The sequence below is a fragment of the Capra hircus genome, chromosome 1 (genome assembly GCF_001704415.2).
Source record: "Capra hircus breed San Clemente chromosome 1, ASM170441v1, whole genome shotgun sequence".
NCBI classification, from domain to species: domain Eukaryota; kingdom Metazoa; phylum Chordata; class Mammalia; order Artiodactyla; family Bovidae; genus Capra; species Capra hircus.
Window position 1 is genome coordinate 143,927,314 of NC_030808.1, and position 17,756 is coordinate 143,945,069.

The following is a 17,756-nucleotide window of genomic DNA, read 5'->3' on the forward strand; positions in this document are numbered from 1 at the left end:
ACCCTCAAGAGTTCTCTCCAACACCACAGTTCAAAACCATCAATTCTTTGGCGCTCAGCCTTCTTCACAGTCCAACTCTCACATCCATACATGACCACAGGAAAAACCATAGCCTTGACTAGACGGACCTTAGTCGGCAAAGTAATGTCTCTGCTTTTGAATATACTATCTAGGTTGGTCATAACTTTTCTTCCAAGGAGTAAGCGTCTTTTAATTTCATGGCTACAGTCACCATCTGCAGTGATTTTCCAGCCCCCCCAAGAAAAGTCTGACACTGTTTCTACTGTTTCCCCATCTGTTTCCCATGAAGTGATGGGACCAGATGCCATGATCTTCGTTTTCTGAATGTTGAGCTTTAAGCCAACTTTTTCGCTCTCCTCTTTCACTTTCCATCAGAGGCTTTTTAGCTCCTTCTTCACTTTCTGCCATAAGGGTGGTGTCATCTGCATATCTGAGGTGTTCTGATATTTCTCCCGGCAATCTTGATTCCAGCTTGTTCTTCTTCCAGCCCAGCGTTTCTCATGATGTACTCTGCATAGAAGTTAAATAAGCAGGGTGACAATATACAGCCTTAACGTGCTCCTTTTCCTATTTGGAACCAGTCTGTTGTTCCATGTGCAGTTCTAACTGTTGCTTCCTGGCCTGCATACAGAATTTCTCAAGAGGCAGGTTAGGTGTTCTGGTATTCCCATCTCTTTCAGAATTTTCCACGGTTTCTTGTGATCCACACAGTCAAAGGCTTTGGGCATAGTCAATAAAGCAGAAATAGATGTTTTTCTGGAACTCTCTTGCCTTTTCCATGATCCAGCGGATGTTGGCAATTTGATTCTCTGGTTCCTTTGCCTTTTCTAAAACCAGCTTGAACATCAGGGAGTTCACGGTTCACGTATTGCTGAAGTCTGGCTTGGAGAACTTTGAGCATTACTTTACTAGCATGTGAGATGACTACTCCCAGTACAATCATAAAATTCTGTGCTATATATTTTTACTTAATAATTCTGATCACTTCAAATAATCAGAGTACACACAAAGCTTGAGTTTCATGAACAGATCAGCTATAAATTATACCAAAATGTACACAAATAATTCAAGGATGAAAGTTCAAGGTTATCTTTGGAATTTCCAAAATATCAGAGAAACAAGAGGTATTACGTCACTAATTTCAGGATGTCAGTGGTCATTTACTGGGATAATAAGCTCTTACCAGCATAGGCTAGCCTGACGATTGTGGCGTCATCCTGGGCCAAGTGGGCTATGCCTGGCAGGATGTACTCTGGGTAAATTGTTGACATCGTTGCGAGGAACCTCCTTCACCAGAGCAAGAACTTTAGTCAATGTCCTCAAGGCTTCGGCCCTTACTCTGGGAACAGAGTCATTGCTGAAATGCAAAAGATAAGGTGTAATACGATCCAAAAGAATTTCTACACTTAATCTTCGGGGCCAAATGGAGAATAAGTTCCAAAGCGGCAAGCTTGGAGTCGCAGTATTTCAGGGTCTGCAGGCAGGACGTTATAACTGACACCAAGATAACCAGCCCATTCTCCTTGGGCTCTCCATCCGCTTTCTCCAGCAGATCGTGTCCACAGAGATTGTGAATGATGTTGTCCAAATCCTTCCTTATAACCAGAATACGCTCATCTGCAGAAAGAAATGTTTCTTTGGCAAACTGGGCCGGCCATATAAGGCTGAAGAAAAGTATAGACTATTTCAGGAAAGGCATTGCCACGTTGCTGCTTTAAGTAATCTTCTGCCTCTAAACGTTTATCTGGTTCACGGTGAATCATCTGAGTTACCTACACCAAGGGGAAAATGGGAATAAAACACAGATTGAGAAAAGCAAATTAAATCAGACCAAAGCTACAACACCAACTTACACGTGATTTAAAGGGATTCTGAGGTCATACTGACTCTTTCCAATCTTCACCTTTCAAACTACTTTCAGAACCTCACTACTGAGTAAAATGTGACTCTCCATCACCCTATAAAGCAAGACGGAAATCACGTACTAATGTACTCTAGATGGTCCAGACACATAAAGAGGATCAAGTCTTTAAAAGCACTCAAATTCATTCCTTCTACAGCTAAGAAAACGTCAGGCCCAAATTCATAAAGTTACTTAGCCAACATGATAATGGGCACCACCCTGAGAACAGACAGGTATGCCAGCTCCTAAAGCCAGTCTATCTGTTCACTGGATGTGAGCTAAAACTGGCTTCCTCTGGAGCATCTTACTTTTTAATATTTGCCATTTTTAAAAGAAATCAAAATGCAGGGTTCCCTACCTTACTAAAGAATATTTTAAATATACCATAACCTTTCAGTGGCTCATAGTCATCATCAAATGCATCAGTTACTATAGTAAATGCCGTAAAAAAAATCCCCTCAAACAGCAGTGTGGATATATACGGCTGACATGACCTCCCAGAATTCCTCACATCTGATCTGCTATACTAACGGGTGATTCAACAGCCCCACTGCCAGAACTGCCCTCAGAGTCAAGGAACGTCTACAAAGCCAGCTGCTTCTATATGAAATGCCCCTATACTGCTGTACTACACTCAAGCTGATTCTCCTGTCTCCTCATTTTACATATTTATCCTCTTTATTACTTAACAGGAAGCTCTATCTTGGACATCCTCTCTAATGCCCAAGCACCTCCTTATTTCCTTCCAAATCTGTCCAAAGCAGAGTTAGGATTCTAATGGAAAGGGGTGTGTGTGTATTTGTTATATAAAGTCAAATGAGCTCTGTGTCTAAGAAGGGGAGAAAATTATACATTTCTGCCAAACAAACTAAAAAACATAGGAGGCTTATATTAGTCTATGGGGCTTTAGCGCTTGTCCCAAATTCAAAACCTTCCAGAGAACTAATACCGAAGGGAGAATATAATTCTATTTAAAACATTATGGTAAATATTTGCAGCAGTTACCAATTCTCTTATACTGCGATCTTCAATTTTACTCAGCACCTGCTCAGGGAAAAACTGCCCATTTCTATAGGCCAAAAGTTGAGAGAGATCAAACAGAGGCACGCCTTCTGTAAAAAGCTCAGCAATCACACAACCTGGAAAACAGCAGGAAATAATTCCATTAAAACTGAAAGGCAACAGATTCTTAATACAAATCAAAATTCAGAGAATTCATGAAACTCAAGATACATAACTTCTTTAATGGAACATACAACTACAATCAAGCAAGGCAGAAAAAATGTCTACCAGTGAATCATCAGTTTACAAAAGAATGAAGTCAAAAGAGGCCTACTTAATTTTTCTCCTTAAAAAAATTAAATCAAACTACTTCCTTGTTCTCTAGTTTAAAACAAATGTACTACACATGCATTATATATACACATATATTAAGAGAGTATAAGGATAGATTGAAAGTCATAATAGAGTTTTTATTATGAATTTATAGACATTAAGTTCATAAGAAACTACTGAGAAGTCATATCTGACAACTCACTCACTAACCATTAAACAAAGAGTTATCAGGTGCCTACCACACACTAGACTTTAACAGTGCATCGAAACAGATAAAATCTCTGCCCTCAGGAAGCTCTTATTCTAGAAGAGAGAAAGTAAACCAGCAAACAAACACAATTATAAAATGGGAAGTGCTAAGAAGTGTGGTTGTAAGATTAAAGGGGGAAAAGAGATACCCTTCATAGTGCACTTAAATAATCTTCAAACAAGAAATAAAGTATCTACATTCCCAAAAAGACAGAGCAGTTTCACCGAATCATTATCTGACACACATTTAACAAGTTTTAAGAAGATTTTTGAACAACCTGAGCCACAGCTTTGCATGTGCCAGGTCCCTCTGCCTGGGGTGTGACTCCATCGAGAATCTTCATGGTTTACACCATAAACCTCTTTCAGGTCTTGAATCAAATGTCATCTTAGCAGTGTGGCATTTCGTGACTGCCCAGTTGAAAACTGCAAGCGCCCCAACACAACTACCCCACCCTCAACACATAGCAAAATCCTCTCCCAACAACACCAAACACCACATTTTATATTTTATGCATGTATTTCTTTACTATCCATATACCCACGAGAATGTAAACTCCATAGGGATTTTTGTCTATTTTGTTCACTAAAAAATCTCTAGCAACTAAGACAGTTCCTGATATATAATAAAAACTCAATAAATTTCTTAATTTCTATTCATATAGTATCAAGTTTTATAATTTAAAAAAAAAACTAAAAATGGCTATTAAGAACACCAAAGCAAAAAGAAAACAGAAGAACTGAACAATACCATCAACTAGATCTAACGGATATCAAAGGAACACTCGCTCCATCTAACAGAATACAAATTTCTTCTCAAGCACATGTGGCACACTCTCAGATGAAACCATATGCTGGACCATAAAACAAGCTTCAAGAGTTTTAAAGGACTGAAATCATAGAAATTATGTCCTTCAAACACAATGGAATGAAATAAATCAGTATCAGAAATCTGAAAAATTCACAAATATGTAGAATGAAACAATGTATTCATAAATAACCAATGATCAAGAAAACTTACGAAATACTTTGAGATGCATGAAAATGAAAGCAATACACAAAAACGTATGGTATGCAACCAAGGCAGCATTTGGAGAAGATGTAAACGATAAACACCTAACTTGCAAAAGAGCTCAAAACAATAACTTAATCTTAACCTTGAGAAACAAACTAAAACCAAAGGGAAAAGAAGGAAAGGAAAACCAGAAATTGGAGAGAAAATTTATGCAATAAGGTATAAAATACACTAGAGAATGTTACCAAAACCAAAAGCTTGTGCACTGAAAATCTCAACACAACTGACAAACTTTTACTGAGATGACTCAAACTACTAAAATCAGGTAGGAAAAAGGGGACATGACTACCAACCTCACAGAAATAAAAAGAATTTTAAGGGAATAATTTAAACAAATGTATGCCTGCCAAAAATTAAGACAAACTAAATGAAACGGACAGATTCCTAAAAAGATAAAGATGACCAAAGGTGACTTCAAAGAAAATCTGAATAGACCTTAAAGAGTGATGGGATTAGTAATTAAAAATCTCCCACAAAGAGAAACCTAAGCCAGCTAAACAAGTGAATTCTGCCAAACATTAAAATAATTAACAGCCATCCTTAACAAGTCCTAACAAAACACAGAGGAGGAGAAACACTTTCCAAGTCATTCTATGAGGCCAATCTTACCCTAGTAGCAAACTACACAAAAGGATCATAATTAAAGAAAACTAAACATTAATATCCCTGATATAAAAATCCTACAAAGAATATTACCTGCAGGTAATATCACCTACCTACCTACAAACTGCAGGTACGAACTGAAGAGTCCATAGTAGTAGTAGTAGTGAATTTGCTCAGTCGTGTCTGACTCTTTGCAACCCCATGGACCGTAGCCTACCAGGCTCCTCCGCCCATGGGATTTTCCAGGCAAGAGTACTGGAGTGGGGTGTCACTGCCTTCTCCAGAAGAGTCCATACCAACAATAATAAACAAGTTAGGGGAAAGAGAGGATACTTGAGCACATAGAATGCTGAAGGCCTATGGTGGAAGGTGCTGGAATCGGAAGATCATCATTTTGCAACCATCACAGTAAAGATCAAAGAAGACAAGAATGATCAACAGATGCTAAATCAAAGAGGAAATCGTGACAACTGGTAGGATACTAGCACGGTGTGAAAAGTTTCTTCACACAGGTCGCTTTACTAATTGCAAGGGATTAAAAACAAAAACAACAAGTAACTACAGAAAGGAGAAAGTGGGCAAGCATTTGACCACATGATCAAAATAAACATCACCATTACATACCATTTGCTCCAGATAACATAGTATGAAAACATCATCACCTACACAGAGGGCCTGAGAATGAATAATGTGAATCTAATCACAAGCCTTCTTACATGAACAGTGCAAAGAAACAGAGGAAAACAATAGAATGGGAAAGACTAGAGACCTCTCAAGAAAACTGGAGATACCAAGGAAATATGTCATGCAAGGACAGGTACAGTAGGAACCTAACAGAAGCAGAAGAGATTAAGAAGAGGCGGCAAGAATACACAGAAGAACTGTACAAAGAAGGTCTTAATGACCCAGAGAACTATGACGGTGTGATCACTCATCTAGAGTCAGATATCCTCAACTGTGAAGTCACGTGGACCTTAGGAAGCATTACTATGAACAAAGCTAGGTGGAGGTGACGGAATTCCAGCTGAGCTATTTCAAGCCCTAGGAGATGATACTGTGAAAGTGCTGCACTCAATATGCCAGCAAAGTTGGAAAACTCAGCAGTGATCACAGGACTGGAAAAGGTTAGTTTTCACTCCAAAGAAGAGCATTGCCAAAGAATGTTCAAACTACCGAACCACTGCACTCATTTCACATGCCAGCAAGGTAACGCTCAAAATCCCTCAACTTATGCTTTAGCAGTACGTGAACCAAGAATTTCCAGATGTACAAGCTAGATTTAGAAAAGGCAGAGGAACCAGAGATCAAATTACCAACATCCACTGGATCACAGAGAAAGCAAGGAAATTCCAAAAAAACATCGTTTCACTGACTACACAAAAGCCTTTGACTGTGTGGATCCCAATGAACTGTGGAAAAATTCTTCAAGAGATACCAGATCACCTTACCTGTGTCCTGAGAAACCTGGATGCAGATCAAGAAAAAACAGTTAGAATCAGACATGAAACATCGGACTGGTTCAAAACTGGGAAAGGAGTAAATCAAGGTTGTATATTGTCACCATGCATATTTAATTTCTATGCAAAGTACATCTTGCGAAGTGCTAGGCTGAATGAACCACAGGGTGGAATCAAGATAGCCGGGAGAAATATCAACAACCTCAGATATGCAGATGATACAACTCTAATAGCAGAAAGTGAAGAGGAACTAAAGGGCCTCTTCACGAGGGTGAAAGAGAGTGAAAAAAACGTCTTAAAACTCAACACTCAAAAGCTAAGATCATGGCATCCAAGCCCAACACTTCATGGCAAACAGGTGGGGAAAAAGTGGAACCAGTGACAGATTTCCTTGGGCTCCAAAATCACTGTGGACAATGACTGCAGCCATGAAATTCAAAGATGCTTGCTCCTTGGAAGAAAAGCTACAACAAACCTAGACAATGCATAAAAAAGCAACTACTACTTTGCCCACAAAGGTGTGTATAGTCAAAGCGATGGTTTTTCGAGTAGTCATGTGTGGATGTGAGAGTTGGACCATAAAGGCTGGGTGCCAAACAACTGATGCTTTTGAACTGTGGTGCTGTCCCTTGCACAGTAAGGAGATCAAACCAGTCAGTCCTAAAGGAAAAATCAACCCTGAATATTCACTTGAAGGACTAATGCTGAGGCTGAAGCTCCAATACTTTGGCTACCTGATGGGAAGAGCCAAATCAGTGCTAAAGACCCTGTTTCTAGCAAAGATTGGAGGAAACAGAAGAGGGCAGCAGAGGATGAGATGGTTGGATGGCATCACCGACTCAATGGACATGAGTTTGGGTAAACTCTGGGAGCTGGGGAAGGACAGGGAAGCCTGGGGTGATGCACTCCATGGGGTCGCAAAGAGTCGACCACAACTCAGCATCTGAGCCATAATCACCTTTCAGGTCTCAGCGTAAATATCATCCTTCCAACCAAGATTCCTTTCCTGATTCTGCTTCTCTACCCATCACCACCAAACACTCATTTAAGTATCCATATGTTCCTGTAACAGTACCCTAAGCATATCACCACCACAGCAAAAAGCAGTGCACCGAAATCTCACCAATATCAATCTCTTCATTTAAAGGGCAAGCACCTTGAAAAGAGAAATGTAACTATTCATCTCTCTCACTTAAGACAGTGCCTGACCCATACAGAAGAATTCAGATATTCCTTAAACATCTGAATAAGCGGATCACTCTCTGCATATTCTAGCTACTTAAAACACATCCAATGAAATAATGCATCTGTCTGAAGAGTAGGTGGATTTACCAAAAAGTTAATTTCTGTATTCAACAGTTAAAATAAATGCACATTCATTCCCACCTTAGCAAAGCTGACCAACTCAAATACCTGCTCAAAAGATATCCATTGCTCGCTTCAATTCTCCTCTTGTTCTCTGATTGCTGTTTAAGTCTACAAGTGGAGTTGAAGGATCTCTCATATATTCTAACTCTGTGGCAAACAATCCACCATCGACAAAACGTTCAGGAGCAATGTAACAAGTTCTCCTCCGTGAAGTGTCAAAAAATAGTTGAAATCTGCCGGGTTGTCCTCTGGAAGGTAAGTGGGCTTGAAACTGGCAAAATCCGTTAGAAGAACCCAGTTCCAACTGGTGACCATCACCTTCTCCGTCTTGATGTCCCCATGACGGACGCCGGACTTGTGCGCTTGGTCCACAGCTGTGAGGATCTGGAAAGCGATCCAGCGCTTCTCAATGTTATTTAAGAACGGAAGGGTGCTGATGCGGTCGTAGAGGTTGTCTCGCAAGTACTGCCTGAAGAGCATGGCTGCCTTCTCAGATGCTTTTTCGGCAGCTTTCTGGAAAGGCAGACAGTTCTGGGCAGAATGAAGCCTGATTTTCAGTTCCTCCAGCTCTTGTTTATAGCTGGTGAGAGGCAACGTGGGATCCTGAATTGCAAAGACCTTCACAACCACCAGGCCTTCTCGGTGCTTTGCTCGAGCAACTTTAAAGAACCGAGTACTCCCCAGACTCTTATCATATTCAAAGTCATGGATGTCTGAGAAATAACTCTCCACAGAAAGGATCTGGGAGGGAGCAATGCCAGCGAGCTGGTTTCCCATGATGGCAGCAAGCACCCCTGAGATAGCAGGTTAGGATACAACACGTACTTTCTGAAAAAAAGAAAAAAAAAAAGGTAGCAATGAAACATCATTTTTTATGTGGCATCCTTCTACAAGGTAGATGTATCATAGTTCTCTCCCACCCCACAGGACTGTACTTAACAACTTCTTGGCAGCCTCTAAATTTCAGACATATTTATCTTACAAGATCTTATTATTTTGCCGTCCTTTCCGGGATATTACAGGAAAACAGGCCCCATCAATATTAAGTTGAAATGTCACAATGTGTATTTTCTGATACTGATACTTGAAAAATTTAACCAATCTTTATTACGTGTTCAGTATTGCGCTTGGGGCTGAAAGAGGCACCAAAGTGCTATGTGACACAGTTATTTGTCCAAGAAGAATCTGTAGTCTTGAATAGGAAACCCAAGCACACATTAAATCTAACTAAGATCGCCAAATACAAACAGGTTAGGCTTGGCTTCCCTGGTGGCTCAGATGGTAAAGAATCTGCCTGCAATCCAGGAGACCTGTGTTCAGTCCCTGGGTCGGGAAGATCCCCTGGGGAAGGAAATAGCAACACATTCCAGCACTCTTACTTGGAAAATCCCATGGACAGAGGAGCCTGGTAGGAGACACAGTCCACGGGATCGCAGAGTCGCATACCACTGAGTGACTAAAACAAAACCCAAACTATCACCATATCGTGGACCCGTTCAGCCTTAACTCCAGCGTGCCTTCCCACTCAGCTAACTGAAGGTAGAAGAGCTGCTTGGTTTACAACAACACGGAAGAACCCATGGCAGAGATGTTAAGGGAAAGTAAATCAAAATACCCTATTTGCCAAAACACAGCCCAATGTTCTCCTAGTTCGGATCTTGCAGGAACTCAAAATACCCTCCTTGCCAATCACAGCCCAAGGTTCTCAAAGCTCAGATCTTGCAGGAAAGCAAAGCACACAAGCACGCACTGCTGTGCACACACGCAAACCTTTACCCCGGAGCAGTGGGAAGTGTCACAAGCCGACCGCTCGCTGCCTCACGAGGAGCTCAGGGCGGGGCCCTTCGGCGTCTGGGCGGCGAAGGGAGCCAGCAGTCCGGCGAAGCCCCCTCAGAGGAAGGACGAGGGAGCCGCGGAAGGCGTCCGGGACCCCGGCGGCCCGCGCGGGACACGCGAGGAGCTCTCGGGGCCGCGGCTGACGAGAGCCCAGCGGCTGACGAGAGCCCAGCGGCTGACGAGAGCCCAGCGGCTGACGAGAGCCCAGCGCCCGAGGAGCTGGCCCGCCAGCCCCGTCGCCTCAGAGGCCACGCGTTCCCGGGCCTCGCCGTCCTCTCAGGCGGGCCTGAACCGTCAAGGTCCTCCGACTCCCCTAGGGCCTCAGCACCAGCGGGAGACGGAGCCCGGAGGACTGGCCGGCTTCCGGGGCCCGAGGAAACGCCGCTCCTCCCGCGACAGCCGGACGACGCCTTGCGGGCCGAGCTCCTGGGAGAAGACGCCGGCTAGGACTCCACTTCCTGTGGCGGAGAGGAAGTGACGTCGCAGCGAGGCTGGAGGAGGAGGAGCGCGGGGGCGGGCCTGGTTGCTAGGAAACCAGGTAGGGGCGTGGCCTCGCGCCAGGAGCCTGAAGAAAGGAACCCGGCGGCGTCCCTGGTGGCTCTGCTGGTAAAGAGGCCGGCTGCGGTGCGGGAATGGCAACCCACTCCAGTGTTCTTGCCTGGAGAATCCCAGGGACAGGGGGAGCCTGGTGGGCTGCCGTCTATGGGGTTGCACAGAGTCGGACACGACTGAAGCGACTTAGCGGCAGCAGCAGCAGCGGTGCGGGAGACTTGGGTTCCATCCTTGGGTTGGGAAGATCCCCTGGAAAAGGGAATAGTTACCCACTACAGTGTTCTTGCCTGGAGAATCCCATGGACAGAGGAGCCTGGTGGGCTGTGGGTAACCCCAGGATTTTGACCTGGAAAATTCCATGGACTGTGGGGTCGCAAAGAGTTAGACACCACTGAGCCACTAAGCACACTTGTTATGCCACAGTTTGGGGATTTATTTATTAAAACACACTGTTATTTAACTGATATAACTTCTTAGATTATTACCCAAATTATAACGGAGAAGCAGTTGCCCTTGTTGTTGTATTATTTGTATTTTTACATTTAGGTGCTTGGTAGGTTGGGCTTTCCTGGTGGCCCAGTGGTAAAGAATCCACCTGCCAATGCAGGAGATGTGGGTTCCATCCCTGGGTCAGGGAGATTCCCCTGGAGAAGGAAATGGCAAGCCCACTCCAGTGTTCTTGCCTGGGAAATTCCTCAGGCAGAGGAGCCTAGTGGGCTGCAGTCTGTGGGATTGCAAAAGAGTCAGACAGGACTAAGTGACTAAAATAGCAAACAGCAACAGTAATTTGATCGGTTAGTCTTCACCTGTTGACTTCCAGACCTTATATATATACATACTGTTTTCCTTGTAATTATTTTTGTGGAAATGGTTATCATTACCATCCTGGTCATATTATTAGATAACAAACATTTTTATGCATGCTACCTGCTGGTTCTTGAAGATGGGGATACATCTATGTATAAAACCGGGGCTCTGTTTTCTAGCATGGGATAATCTGCAGTTAGGTGAGAGCGGTTATGCTCCTTGTGCTTTGAGACCATCAAAGGGACAAATGGCTAACTGAACCCAATCATGGTGTTGAGGGTGCTTAAAGTGTATTTTGATGAGATTTTATTTACCCATGTTGTTCTTATAATATTGTTTTCTCTCATTCTTGGTGGACAAGAGCCATACATAGCCTGCGTAAAATATCCTTTTAGAGGAGCAAAAACTGCAAGTATATTTTTGGCAAATTGGTGTTCAGTTCAGTTCAGTCGCTCAGTCGTGTCCGACTCTTTTCAACCCCAGGAATCGCAGCACACCAGGCCTCCCTGTCCATCACCAACTCCCAGAGTTCACTCAGACTCACCTCCATCAAGTCCATCGCATTCATCGAGATCAGCCCTGGGTGTTCTTTGGAAGGACTGATGCTAAAGCTGAAACTCCAATACTTTGGCCACCTCATGCGAAGAGTTGACTCATTGGAAAAGACCCTGATGCTGGGAGGGATTGGGGGCAGGAGGAGAAGGGGCCGACAGAGGATGAGATGGCTGGATGGCATCACCAACTCAGTGGATATGAGTTTGAGTGAACTCCGGGAGTTTGATGGACAGGGAGGCCTGGCGTGCTGCAATTCACGGGGTCGCAAAGACTGGCACGGGACTGAGCGACTGAACTGAACTGAAGTTGAATTTTTTAAGAGCTTTCTAGAGATATAATTTACAGACTATAAATTTCACCTAATTAAAATACGCACATCAGTGGGGTTTTTGTATATTTACAGAGTTGTGCAATCATCCCTATAATCTAACTTTAGAACACCCCCAAAATGAAACTGTGTAATTCTAGCAGTCACTCCCCATTCTGCCCATTGCTCCTCCCCTTCCCAGCCCTAAGCAACTGCTAATCTGCTAATACTTTCTTTCTTGCCTATTCTGGACATTTCCTATAAATGGCATACAGCATGTGGGTCTTTGTGACTGACTTCTTTTACTTCACAGGTTTCTGAGAATTATACCTGTTGGAGTTGTATTTCATTTTCTTTTACTGCTCAATATTCTACTGTATGAATATATCACATGACTTGATAAACATCTGGGTTGTTTCTACTTTTTTGGTTCTTACAAATAATGCTGCTATGAAATTTGTGCATAAGGCTTTTTGAGGTCATATGTTTTTACTTCTCTTGAGTAAACACCTAGGAGTGTGGAGTCACACAGTAACTCTGTGTTGAAAGAATTTCAGTTCCGTCACTCAGTCATATCCAACTCTTTTTGACCGCGTGGACCACAGCACGCCAGGCCTCCCTGTCCATCACAAACTCCTGGAGTTTACTCAAACTTGAGTCGGTGATGCCATCCAACCATCTCATCCTCTGTAGTCCCCTTCTCCTCCTGCCCTCAATCTTTCCCAGCATCAGGGTCTTTTCAAATGAGTCAGCTCTTCACATCAGGTGGCCAAAATATTGACGTTTCAGCTTCAACATCAGTCCTTCCAATGAACACCTGGACTGATCTCCTTTAGGATGGACTGGTTGGATCTCCTTGCAGTCCAAGGGATTCTCAAAAGCCTTCTCCAATACCATAGTTCAAAAGCGTCAATTCTTCTCCACTCAGCTTTCTTCACAGTCCAACTCTCACATGCATATGTGACCACTGGAAAAACCATAGCCTTGACTAGATGGACCTTTGTTGGCAAAGTAATGTCTCTGCTTTTGAATATGCTGTCTAGGTGGGTCATAACTTTCCTTCCAAGGAGTAAGTGTCTTTTAAATTTCAAGTCTCTTTTAATTTCATGCCTGTAGTCACCATCTGCAGTGATTTCAGAGCCCCCCAAAATGAAGTTTGTCACTGTTTCCACTGTTTCCCCATCTGCCATGAAGTGATGGGACCAGACGCCATGATCTCAATTTTCTGAATGTTGAGCTTTAAGCCAACTTTTTCACTCTCCACTTTCACTTTCATCAAGAGGCCCTTTAGTTCTTCTTCACTTTCTGCCATAAGGCTGGTGTCATCTGCATCTCTGAGGTTATTGGTATTTCTCCTAGCAATCTTATTTCCAGCTTGTGCTTCATCCAGTCCGGTATTTCCATGATATATTCTGTATATAAGTTAAATAAACAGGATGACAATATACAGCCTTGACACATTCCTTTCCTAATTTGGAACCAGTCCGTTGTTCCATGCCCAATTCTAACTGTTGCTTCTTGACCTGCATACAGATTTCTCAGGAGGCAGGAAAGGTGGTATCCCATCACTTGTAAAATTTTCCGCAGTTTGTTATGATCCACACAGTCAAAGGCTTTCGCATAGTTAATAAAGCAGTAGTAGATGTTTTTTCTGGAACTCTCTTGCTTTTTCTATGATCCAATGGATGTTGGCAATTTGATCTCTGGTTCCTCTGACTTTTCTAAATGCAGCTTGAACTGGAATTCTCAGTTCATGTACCGTTGAAACCTCACTTGGCGAATTTTGAGCATTATTTTACCAGCATGTGCAGATGACACCACCCTTATGGCAGAAAGTGAAAAGGAACTAAAGAGCCTTTTGATGAAAGTGAAAGTGGAGAGTGAAAAAGTTGGTTAAAGCTCAACATTCAGAAAACGAAGATCATGGCATGTGGTCCCATCACTTCATGGGAAATAGATAGGGAAACAGTGGAAAGAGTGTCAGACTTTCTTTTTTGAGGCTCCAAAAGTCACTGCAGATGGTGATTGCAGTCATGAAATTAAAAGATGCTTACTCCTTGGAAGAAAAATTATGACCAACCTAGACAGCATATTCAAAAGAAGAGACGTTACTTTGCCAACATAGGTCGGTCTAGTCAAGGCTATGGTTTTTCCAGTGGTCATGGGGTGGATGTGAATGTTGGACTGTCAAGAAACTGAGCCCCGAAGAATTGATGCTTTTGACCTGTGGTGGTGGAGAAGAGTCTGGAGAGTCCTTTGGACTGCAAAGGAGATCCAACCAGTCCATTGTAAAGGAGATCTGGTCCTGGGTGTTCTTTGGAAGGAGTGATGCTAAAGCTGAAACTCCAGTACTTTGGCCATCTCATGCAAAAGTGTTGACTCATTGGAAATGACTCTGATGCAGGAGGAGAAAGGGACGACAGAGGATGAGGATGGCTGGATGGCATCACCGGACTTGACGGACATGAGTTTAGGTGGACTCCGGGAGTTGGTGATGGACAGGGAGGCTTGGCGTGTGGCAATTCACGGGGTAGCAAAGAGTCAGACACGACTGAACCACTGAACTGAATAAATAAGCCCAGGAAATACTAAGCAAAATTTGTAGTTATTAAGTTCATATGACCAAAGTTATACTTCAACCAAAGGACTGGCATGACCCTTTAATTAAAATTATAATCTCCTCTGAATGCTTGATGGCTAAATCAAACAAACCATAAGAAAAATTAAACTACATCTAAGAAGTTTTGAATTCATCCTTGTGTTTTCTGAGTAGATAGAGAAGTGGGCTTCAATTTTAAGTAAGGTAAGCACTTCTGACCTCAAGCAATAACAGAGCAATAAGGCAAAGCCACCATTGGAAACTAAAAACATGGGCAACGATCTTGTGTTCATTGCTGGAAAGGTGGCATTCCTGTATATTTTCTTCCTTTTCAGCATAGCAATTTTCTTTTGGATTCCAGGAAAGAGTACTGGAGTCGGTTTCCATTGCCTTCTCTGACAAAGTCGAGGGAGATATAGATATTTTTTTACTTGTAACTTGTGGTTCCCTTACGAGTCCTATTCATTTGATTAATGGTTTCCAACCATGTTAACATTTCTTAGTTTATCCATGCAGGATATTTTCTCTAAGAGGACGACTTTAAAGGCTACTCTTATGTTTGAGTGTGAAAAATGTTTTCTGAATGTTTTTCAGATAATGCTGTTGCAGAAACAAACACGCTGTATTAGATTCAAGTGCACACACATCCCTGTGGCCTCTCCCCTTCCGCTGACACTCCATACGTGTGTGTGTGTCTGTATGTGTGGCCCTCAAATCTACTAAATGAGCAGTGACTTTATATTGTGGCAAAAGCAACACTGTAGAATTAGACACATCTTGTGATTGAAGCCAACATGGCAACATAATTGATTTCATGATTGTGACTGGTTACTTGACTTTATTTGAGCACCCGTTTTTCCTTTGAATGGGAATAATAACTCTTATAGAGTTACTACTGAGGACAGGAGGAGAAGGGGGTGACAGAGGATGAGATGGATGGATGGCACCACCTACTCAATAGACATGAGTTTGAACAAACTCCAGGAGAGGGTGAAGGACTGGGAAGCCTGGTGGGCTGCTGTCCATGGGGTTGCAAAGAGTCAGACATGACTTACTGACTGAACAGCAACAACAAGGAACAACACAGTTACTAAGAAAATAAACAAGCCTCACCCTGCCTGAAATGCCCTTTCCCCTGGCCATCCCACAGTGGTTTTTTCCTGTCATTATGCCCCTGATTGAGAAAGCCTGGCTGTGACTTCTGAGCCCAAAATGGCCACCCAAGGACTTTGTTATATCTTGATTCATAGCATATGTTACGATGTTTTACTGATATCAATTTAACAATACCTGATTCCTTCTAACGAAGATTAGGCAGAGAGTGCCAGGCTGCGACCGCGCAGGAGTAGGGGAGAGGAGCTATCCCATGTCGGAGTTCAGGGGTGGCGGCCAGAAGGAGCTACACCACGCCCAAGGTCAGGGGCAGCCCCTGAGAGGAGCAACCCCACGTCCAAAGAGCAGTGGCTGCACAGGCGCAGGAGGGCCGAGAGGAGCTACTCCACATTCAACGTCAGGAGGGGCTGCTGTGAGGAGATATCACTCATCCAAGGTAAGGAGCAGCAGCTGTGCTTTGCTGTAGCAACCCTGAAGAGATACCCCACGTCCAAGGTAAGAGAAACCCAAGTAAGACGGTAGATATTGCAAGAGGCATCAGAGAGCAGACGCTCAAAGCATAATCACAGAAAACTAGTCAATCTAATCACACGGACCACAGCCTTGTCTAATTCAATGAAACTAAGCCATGGTGTGTGGGGCCACCCAGGACGGGCGGGTCATGGTGGAGCGGTCTGACAGAATGTGGTCCACTGGAGAAGGGAATGGCAAACCACTTCAGAATTCTTGCCCTGAGAACCCATGAACAGTATGAAAAGGCAAAATGAGAGGATACCAAAAGAGGAACTCCCCAGGTGGGTAGGTGCCCAATATGGTACTGGAGATCAATGGAGAAATAACTCCGGAAAGAACGAAGAGATGGAGCCAAAGCCAAAACAATACCCAGTGGTGGATGTGACTGGTGATAGAAGCGAGGTCTGATGCTATACGGAGCAATATTGCATAGGAACCTGGAATGTTAGGTCCATGAATCAAGGCAAATTGGAAGTAGTCAAACAGGAGATGGCAAGAGTGAACGTCAACATTCTAGGAATCAGCAAACTAAGATGGACTGGAACGGGTGAATTTAACTCAGATGACCATTATATGTACTACTGTGGACAGGAATCCCTTAGAAGAAATGGAGTAGCCATCATAGTCAACAAAAGAGTCTGAAATGCAGTACTTGGATGCAATCTCAAAAATGACAGAATGATCTCTGTTCATTTTCAAGGCAAGCCATTCAATATCACAGGAATCCAAGTCTAGGCCCCAACCAGTAATGCTGAAGAAGCTGAAGTGGAATGGTTCTATGAAGACCTACAAGACCTTTGAAAAAAGATGTCCTTTTCATCATAGGGGACTGGAATGCCAAAGTAGGAAGTCAAGAAACGACTTAGGTCACAGGCAAATTTGGCCTTGGAATACAGAATGAAGCAGGGCAAAGGCTAACAGAGTTTTGCGAAGAGAACGCACTGGTCATAGCAAACACCCTCTTCCAAAAACACAAGAGAAGACTATACACATGGAATCACCAGATCGTCAACACCGAAATCCGATTGATTATATTCTTTGCAGCCAAAGACGGAGAAGCTCTATACAGTCGGCAAAAACAAGACGGGAGCTGACGTGGCTCAGATCATGACAACTCATTGCCAATTCAGACTTAAATTGAAGAAAGTAGGGAAAACCATAGACCATTCAGGTATGACCTAAATCAAATCCCTTATGATTATACAGTGGAAGTGAGAAATAGATTTAAGGGACTAGATCTGATAGAGTGCCTGATGAATTATGGATGGAGGTTCATGACATTGTACAGGAGACAGGGATAAGACCATCCCCGAAGAAAAAGAAATGCAAAAAAGCAAAATGGCTGTCTGGGGAGGTCTTACAAATAGCTGTGAAAAGAAGAGAAGTGAAAAGCAAAGGAGAAAAGGAAAGATATAAGCATCTGAATGCAGAGTTCCAAAGAAGAGCAAGAAGCGATAAGAAAC

At 43.1% G+C, this 17,756-nt stretch overlaps 1 pseudogene; it reads right to left on the reverse strand.

Annotated features, from left to right (window-relative positions):
• On the reverse strand, window positions 1,182-10,301 carry LOC108636377 (annotated as a pseudogene).